This window comes from Octopus bimaculoides, chromosome 10 (genome assembly GCF_001194135.2).
Source record: "Octopus bimaculoides isolate UCB-OBI-ISO-001 chromosome 10, ASM119413v2, whole genome shotgun sequence".
NCBI classification, from domain to species: domain Eukaryota; kingdom Metazoa; phylum Mollusca; class Cephalopoda; order Octopoda; family Octopodidae; genus Octopus; species Octopus bimaculoides.
In genome coordinates this window covers 78,060,155-78,070,051 of record NC_068990.1, presented here as the reverse complement: position 1 = coordinate 78,070,051, position 9,897 = coordinate 78,060,155, and the positions used below count along the sequence as shown (strand labels likewise).

Sequence of the window (9,897 nt, the reverse complement as noted above, 5' to 3'; positions counted from 1 at the left end):
ACACACACACACATATATATTGCAGTTTGGCAAAAGAGATTCATAGTATAAGTACCAGGCTTACAAAAGAAATACTGAGATCAATTCATTCAACTAAAATTTCAAAGTAGTGTCCCACCATGACAGCCTAATGACTGAAACAAGTAAAAGATAAAAGATAACATATAATAAATCGGTTATACTTCTAAGCATAAGCACCCTTGTTGAATCCTACGGACTCATAAGGGCCGGTTTTCCAGTTTCCACAGCATATATATATTTACCCACTGGATGGGATGCCAGTCTGCTGCAGGATTACTCATTTTTGCCAGCTGAGTGGAGTGGAGCAACGTGAAATGAAGTGCTTTGGTCAAAAGCACAAAGCATTGCCCAGCCCAGGAATTGAAACCACAATCTTATGATCATGAGTCCAACACCCTAACCGCTAGGCTACAAGCCCCCACAAGTTATACTTCTATAACACACAAAATATTTTAGCAATTAATTTTATACAGTTCCTAATCATATTCAATTATAAAACTGAACTACAAGTAAGTTGACCACCATCAATTCACCGCAGGGGAAGTTCACCACCATCAGTTCACCATGAAGAAAGTTCCCTATGAGGAAAGTCCACTGCAAGGAAAGCTTACCAGGAAAATATATCCATAGTATTTCACCAATAATAGTTAAAATCTATTTTATTGAAAATAAAGAAAAAATATGGTGAATTGATGACAGTAAACTTTTTCTGCAATGAATTGATGATGGTAAGCTTACTGTACCTGATAAAACTGTTATAGGATTTTTTTAAACATTGAATGGTTATAAGGATCCACTTGAGTAAAATAGAAATCAAAGGAATCCATAGACAAAAAGAAAAAAAAAAATGGTTGAAAACCACTGGACTAGTACAATGCACTGTTTTCCCAAAAATGAGTCTTTAAAAACTTACCTTGGGTCCTATATGCGAAGATGGGCCTCCCCTAAGCTTTAATGCTCTAAAAACATTTTTTCCTAAATAAACATCCCTGAAATTGTTGTGATGGGCAGGGATGAGGGGGATATAATATTCCTGTTTGTTTTTTTAAGCCATCAAATATGGTATATCAACTCCTGTACTTGACCAGTAATTTATTTTAATTCTATCAACTTGAGAAGGATGAAAGGTATAGTTGACCTTGGTGGGATTCAAAATCAGAAAGTAGATTGCCTTAATTAAATAGCCCAAGGCATTTATCCAATGTTCTTATGATTCTGCCAATTCACTGCTCTTTTAAAAGTATGAAATGAAAAGTTGACCTTGAAGGGTTTGAACTCAACAACATTAATAGTAATTATTTCTTACATTGGCACTAATCCACGCAATTTTGGTAGATAAAGTTGTAAATTAAATCAAACATCAGTGCTTGAATAACATCCCATCCCATTCTGAAATCACAGTATGAAGGGAGATAACTAAATTCTGTATTTGCCAGCATATAAAAAGTGAGCCTGTTTAAAAATCACACCTATTTTACAATAATATTTTATGAAAAACACTTAGTGTTTTAATATGTTTCATCATAAATTTTGAGAAAGTGATTTTAAAGTGGAAATTGAGGAAAAACATCTGCTGTAGTGTAAGTATTTTTATATGTAATTATTTATGGGAAAGTTACATTCATATGTTGGCAGATACAGTAGTTCAAGTTCAAGTTCAAGATAGTTTTGTTTCTTGCTCTCCAATTTTGCTATCCAATCCCCAGCTCTTGGGTGTTTTTAGCAGAGTTCAATTCTGTTGTAAACATTCAAAGTTTCCATCCAATTTAAAAATTCCTCCCCACCCTCCATTTACCCTTTCAAATGTCTTTGGAACTTTCTTTGACTAAAAAAAAAAAAAACAAGAATAAAAATAAATAAAGTAATTAAAATAAGGATTTATATCATTGGATTCATAGCAAAGTCATATATTTTGGGGAGGAAAGAGAAAGAAAAATTTGAGTCAATTTAACTGACTTAAACACTTATTTTATATAGTATTCTGTATATCTTAACCCTTTAGCACTTAAACCAGTCATATCCAACTCAGATATTCTACCAGCTTTATGTTCAAACCAGCCAGATCCAGCCTCTCACATCTATCATACAATGTTAATGTAAAATAATCATATCACTGAAATTTCAAAGCTATGACATAATGCTTGATTAATTCAAAACAGTGTAATGAATAAGAATCTGAATGCTAAAGGGTTAACATGGATATATTGCAGAAAACCTGCTATCTGTGATCCCAGTGATTTGTTAACCACTGATTTTCTATATCTGTAAACATGAAATTTGTCTAAGCGTGTGGTTGATACCTGCTACTGATGATACTCAAAGATGCAGAAATACCTGTTTAGCAATTCCACCTATACTTTTAGACACATATTGTTTTCTATTGATGTAATTCTGTCTCTCTTAACACTATAAGTCTGTATGAGATGCTTTCTCAAGATGAATAACACAGTTTAATGGCTTTCTACAGTATATCAACATTAAGTAAGATATACAGAATGCAAGTTTGAACTAATATTTCTGTCACAAATAACGAATTTATATTATATTCAGAACATAAATGTAGAAGCATCAAGAAATATGTAAATAAGTCATTTATATGGTGTATCTTAAAGCAAAAACAGCTATAAATATTGATTTCAAATATTGGCACAAAGCCAGCAATTTCAAGGAAGGGGTTAAGTTGATTACATCGATCTCAGCATTATGTTTATACTTATTTTATCAACCCTGAGAGGATAAAAAACAAAGTCGACCTCAATGGAATTTAAACTTAGAACGTGAAGACAGATGAAATGCTGCCACTAAGCATTTTTCCTGGAGTGTTAACAATTCCGACAGCAATAAATATTAGCTTATAATAAATATATTAGGTTAAAAATCCTGGGGTAGAAAAAGGTTGAACTTAGCAGGATTTAAAAATCAGAACATCAGAAAACATAACTAAATACTACAAATATTAAGTCTCAACACTTTACTTTGATAGCACTTCAGTCATGTTTGCAGAAGATTCATGGGTCAAGTCCTGTGGGCAACATCCAGCCTTTCCTCAATCCAAGGGTTTTAGCCCAATATATAACAAGTTATAATTTATAGCTGTAAACAAGGCGGCGAGCTGGCAGAATCATTAGCATGCCAGGCAAAATGCTTAAAAGCATTTCATTTGTCTTTAAGTTTTAAGTTCAAATTCTGCTGAGATCAACTTGGCTTTTCATCCTTTCAGGGTTGATAAAATAAGTACCAGATGAACACTGGGGTCGATGTAATTGACTTACCCACCTCCCTTGAACTTGCTGGTCTTGTGCCAAAATTTGAAACTATTGGGTTGTCCGGAAAGTTCGTGCCAATTTTTAAAGGAAAGAAAAAGGTCAATAAATACTTGCCATTACATTTTTAATCAACCAAATATGAACCATTTTGTTGCACAATGCGTCTCCATCTTTCCTTTAATTTGAAAATACCCTCTTACCAGAACTGAGGTGGTTTCATGGCAAATAAGTCGAAAGGTAAGCTACTATAAATTGGCACGAACTTTCCGGACAACCCAATATTAATTATAGCTGCATATAAGGCGGCGAGCTAACAGAATCATTAGCATGCCAGGCGAAATGCTCAGCAGTATTTTGTCCATCTTTATGTTCCAAACTCAAGTTCTGCCAAGGTTGACTTTGCCTTTCTTCCTTTTAAGGTTGATAATATAAGTATCAGCTGTGTGCTGAGGTTGATGTAATCAACTAGTCCCCTTCCCCAAAAATTACAGGCTTTGTGCTCATAGTAGAAAGGATTATTTATAGCTGTATTTGCTTCAAGACACACCATTAAAAGGCTTATTCCATATTATATATTGCAATTTGTAAGCAACTGTGTCATTGTTTGCAAGTTTCCAACAAGCCAAATAGCTGTTTCATTACTTTTCTGATGACAAGTGATAAGGGAGTGCATGTAATTTGATGCAGAACAAACATCACAAAAGACTTCATTCAAAATGTACTGATAATGTACTGATTCCACTGCCGGTATGTCTTTATTGTTTCCCCTTCTCCTACCAATGTAATAGCAAGTGAAGTATGCTGGAAGGATATTTGAACTTAGACTGTAAAGGGACTAAACCTAAATTCTTTGTGGTCCCAAAGAATCTGGCAGTCTATCTCAACCATGACAATGCCGACGCCAACGACGCTAACGACGCCGACGCCGCCGACGACGACCACCACCACCATCACCAAAACAACAACAACAACAACAACACAACCACATAACGATAGCAATAGGAACAATGAGATAACAACCAAATAACAATACAAGAACACCAACAACAATGTATGTAACAACAACAAAACAATAACGATACATTAGCAACAACAACAACAACAACAACAACAACAATAGTATAACAACAACAACAACACCAATGACACAACAACACTAACAACATTACAAAAACCATAATGGCAACAACACTAACACAATAACAACCATACAACAATAACAACAGTAACACAATAACAACCATACAATAACAATAATAGCCATAACAACACAACAGCATCAGTGGTTTTTAATCTAAGATTTAATGTTGTTATCCAATAGAAGCAGAAGCACAAGAATTTTATGGAGAAGTATATATATATGTTTTATTGTTTCTTTTATCTTTTATTTGTTTTAGTCATGAGACTGTGGCCTGTGGTCATGCTGGGGCAACACCTTGAAGAAGTTTTAGTTGAATGTATCAACCCTGGTACTTATTGTGTTTTAAGCTTGTTGGTCATTCTGTTGGTCACTGGTCTCTTTTGCCTGTTGAACTGTTCAGTTACAGGGACATAAACACATCAACACTGGTTGTCAAGTAGTGGTGGTGTTGAGGGGGCCAAACACAGATACAAAGACACACACACACACACACACACACACACACGATAGGCTTCTTTCAGTTTCCTTCTACCAAATCCACTCACAAGGCTTTGGTTGGCTCAACACTATAGTAGAAGACATTTGCCCAAAGTACTGAGCAGTGGGACTGAACCTGAAACCATGTGGTTGGGAAGCAAGCTTCTTACCACATAGCATCTATTCTAAGTCTTCGCACCTGTGCCTCTCTATGTATATATATAATCAGAATTCTCTCAATGCATTTCTGATACTTGTTTTATTTACACCAGAAGAACAAGAGATAAAGTCAACATCTTACAGTATTTAGTTATGTAAATGATGTAAGTGAATACTACAGCATATATCATTGGATGATCTACCAACTCTAGCATCCAATATTGTTTTCTCCCATAGACATTTTTTTATCCTTAGTCTGTATTGTGTTACCTGTACACTAATCTTTCAGTTCTATCTATGTCTGATTCTGGGTTGCAGATGTTTTTTTCCTGTTTCTTTGGACCACTTTTGACCAGAAATTCCTAGTCCTTTGCTCAACTTCCCTCATTTACTCGGGCTTCAGACTAGCATTTGAATGGTAATTGTCAGATAGAGATAACTGTTTAAGAGAGAGAGAGAGAGAGAGAGAGAGAGAGAGAGAGAGAGAGAGAGAGAGAGAGAGAGAGAGAGAGAGAGAGAGAGAGAGAGAGATGGGGGAGGAAAATGGATCCTAGTACTTGACTGGTGCTTTATTTGTGTCTATCTCAGAAGGATAAAAGGCAAGGTTGATCTTAGTGGGATTTGAACTCAGAGCAAAGACTCAGAATAAATGCTATAAATTATTTATTGTATGCTCTAATGATTCTGCCAATCACCTAGATAATCCATGTTAACAAAGCCACAGATTTTAGAGGGAGTGGTGGAATAAATGATTAAATTGATTCTAACTGTTGCTGTGTCAAATAATTGAAGACTGTGACAGATGGTGAAACACCGAGACCTATGCAACCAATGTATGTATGGGAAAAAAACTCCATGTAAAATGATAATAATTATAGCATACATATGGCCACATATATTTCCTAAAATCACACTAATATCATAAGAACTTTAATGCACACGATGTTAAAGTTAGTAACTTTTGTCTAGATAATGTTGCTTCTATGAAAATCCATTACTGGAAACATTCAGCTCACACTCAAACAGTCATCTTGCAATCATTATAATCAATTTTCCTATTTGCTCACGAGGACTTGCCTTTCCAAAGGGATGGTTTTTTTAGGCATCAGTTATACCATCTGAGAATATCAAGATTTATTACATAGGAGTTATAGCTAATGAACTTCAAGGAATACTACAAGTAATATACATAATTGCTGAGGTCTAGGAACAGGGAAAACTTCTCTTTTCTCACCTAATTTATCCGAAAGTTTAGGGTTCAAAGACACCATCGTTCTACTACAACTTGAAATTATTATAAACAGAGCTACTCCATATTTTAATGGATCAGGTATCAGTAGACTTTACCTATCTAAAAAGCCAGTGGTGTGTTGTGTCCTTGAGCAAGACACTTTATTTCACATTGTTTCACTCCACTCAACTCGCAAAAGTGTGTTGTACTTGTAATTCAAAGCGTTGGCCTTGTCAGATTCTGTGTCAAGCTGAATCTCCCTGCACATTAATATGCCACTTGCACATTAATTTCATAAGCAAGCTGTTCCATTGATTGGGTCAACTGAAACCCATGACATCATAACAGATGAAGTACCAGTTGGTACATGAGTACCAAGCCACATTAAATGTAATGCAGTCCTAGTTATTGCATCTAAAAATCAGTAATATAATATATCCTCTTATCTTTTCCTTTATAATCAAGTATAAAGCTACTCTTGAGCTTAGACCAGTCACGGGCAATTTTTTCAAGAAGTGCATGAGACATGGTTTGTCCTTTGGCAGGCTGCATTACTATAAAATTCAAGGTAGCTCTTCATTATGTGTGCCCTTCATGGGCCACATGTTGTCCATAGCTGACTTAAGCTATGATGTTTTGCATTAAGTTACTTTTTCTGATTTAGACATAAGGCCAGCAGTTTTTGAGGAAAGAGGATTAGTTGATACTAATGACATCAATACTTTACTGATACTTTTATTTTGTTGACCCTGGAGGAATGAAAGGCAAAACTGATCTCAACAGGATTTAAACTCAAAATAAAATACTGTAAGGTATTTTTTTTTCTGGTGTTGTAATGATTCTACTAATCCATTACCTTAAAATACCATAATCATTTTATATGGATAAGTGATGCATGTATCTTATGTGTGTATGTGCAGGGTCAGATTAAGACCCGTAGAGGTGCTTCCATAGATGTGTAATCCAAAATATAAACTATAATAAACTATAAAATAAATTATTTTTCAAAATGAAGCAAAGCTGAAAGTAAGGTGGAAAATAAGGTTTAAGAGTTTTCTCCTACGTTTTCTTAATTGTGAAGTCTTTGATCAGATCCTCACTATGATGCCATAAACATTTTGAAATTATATTTCCAGTCATAAAAACCATTTCGAATATAATTTTAGCAAGTTTAAAGTGATTTCTTTTGTGCCATAAACCATTTACTATTTCTGCAGTGCTCTGCTTCCCTTGACACTCTAAGCATGTGCTTATTTTGCTTAATGGTTAATCCAGGACTCTGTGTGTGTGTGTGTGCACATGTGCAGGAGGCTATAAAAGGACTAAGTGTGGAGAAACTGTGTGAGGAGGACAAGGTTATCTATTTTATAAGGTCTGATATAAAGGATTGTGGGAATCATTTTAAGAATATGTAAATGATAAATTTCAAAAATTAATTGGATAAAAATTTAGGTTCCTAATTCCTAATATGGCAAATATGAAAGGATTGTAATTTGTTTAGGCTAAAGTTTTAGTGACTAATTTGAAAATTGTAACATTGAAATTTGAAATTAGAGAATTAGAAATATTGTAGGTGTATACTATAAATATCTATCTTTAGAGAACCAGAAGTTTGTTCAATAGGAAGACCAAAAGTGCAACAAATATTTTCTATTAAATGTATGCAAATTTAATCAATTATATCTCTGTGAAGAGATGTACAAAATAGATGTATGAGCCAAGAAAGTTATTGAATGCAGTTCGAAGGTCACGGAGTGCACAAATAGAAGCACACATTCACACACACATTCACACACACATACACACACACACACACACACACACACACACACACACACACACACACACACACACACACACACACACACACACACACACACACACACACACACACACATGGACGTTTATAAATGAATAAATACAAATTGATACACGGTAAAGTGCATTTATTTCAAAGTCAAGGACAATGTGTGAATATAGGTGTGTGTGTGTGTGTGTGTGTGAGTATATATTTAGCAGAGCAATAAGTAGATTGCTGGAATTATAAACGGTTGGAATAAAGAGATTAAATGTAAACCAGACAATTTAGAAAGGAAATCAGACTTTGTCATGCAATATCATAATCACTGTTTTAGCATCTACTTTTCCATACTTGCATGGGTCAGAGAGAGTTTTTTGGAACACAAATTTTCAAAAGCTGGATGCCTTTCCTTTCACTGACTTTCATCTGCTTGTGTGGTAATGGCACTCACAACCATCAGACAAAGAGGCACAAACATATACACACAAGCACTAATACACATACACACACACACACACACACACACACAAACACACACACTTGTATATGTGTGTGTGTGAGTATATATATATATATAATACATATATATATATATATATCATCATCATCATCATCATCATCATCGTTTAACGTCCGCTTTCCATGCTAGCATGGGTTGGACGATTTGACTGAGGACTGGTGCAACCGGATGGCAACACCAGGCTCCAGTCTGATTTGGCAGAGTTTCTACAGCTGGATGCCCTTCCTAACGCCAACCACTCAGAGAGTGTAGTGGGTGCTTTTACGTGTCACCATATATATATATATATATATATATATATGTGTAGTGTACTACGTACTTTTGGTATGTAAATTAGGGATTCCTTCATAGAGTAACTGCTGCATTTGTTGAATATATAAACAGTTTGGCAGCTTGTTTCACCGGAGATTGTCAAAATGATGTGGATGCCTCTGATGAGAAACCAGTAAGATTCGAAAATTGATTAAGGTTGTTCATCATTTTTTTTTTTTTTTTCAGTCTGCAGAGAAATGGCTAAAATTTGTCCTGTTTATATATCTATACCATATGTTACATAAATATATATTTATATGTACACACATACATATAATCACAAAAATATATTTATATACATATATATATATATACATTCATATATCTTTTATCTTTTACTTGTTTCAGTCATTAGACAGCAATAGTAGATGATGGTAACTTTCTCACCAGTTATATGCTATAACCAGGAATATACTACTGGACAAATTGAAGGTATATATATATATATTAGCAACTGACAAGTCCCTTAACCCCTCAAGGTTTGTTGGGGCACTGCAACCGTGCAGCATATCTAGAGCAAGAAAGCCTAGCGGAGACCATCCCCCTCCAGGCTAAACTCATTTTTGCCAGCTGAGTGGACTGGAGCAATGTTAATTGAAGTGTTTTACTCAAGAATACAACAGATCAACCAGTCTAGGGATTGAAGCCACAATCTTATGGCTGAGAATCCAACACTCTAACCACTAAGTGAGGCACCTCCACTTGTGGTACTCATTTCTAGAACTGAGTGGACTGGGGCAACATGAAGTGAAGTGTTTTGCTCAAGAACACAGCACATCACCTGGTCCGTCCCAGAATTGAAATCACAATCTTATGATCATGAGTCCAACACCCTAACCACTAAACCATGTGCTTCCATATATATATATATATATGTAGGAGAGAGAATAGTGATGTTGTAGGAGAGAAATGTGTTCGCATGGATGATGGTACGCTTGCATTAAATGAGGATGCAAAGAAAGAGGTCTG

The 9,897-nt window shown here is 35.1% G+C and overlaps 1 protein-coding gene across 3 annotated transcripts in view; it reads right to left on the bottom strand.

Moving 5' to 3' along the window:
• Window positions 1-9,897, bottom strand: part of LOC106870182 (rho GTPase-activating protein 100F) — a 124,523-nt gene that overhangs the window by 1,243 nt on the left and 113,383 nt on the right. Inside the window, exon 5 of one of the 3 annotated variants that reach the window (XM_052971315.1) lies at window positions 1,594-1,846. The exons of the other annotated variants lie outside the window; for them this stretch is intronic. The gene's annotated coding sequence lies outside the window, so the exon portion shown is untranslated. Of the gene's footprint in view, window positions 1-1,593; window positions 1,847-9,897 lie in introns of those variants that run through there. 3 annotated transcript variants of the gene reach the window in all.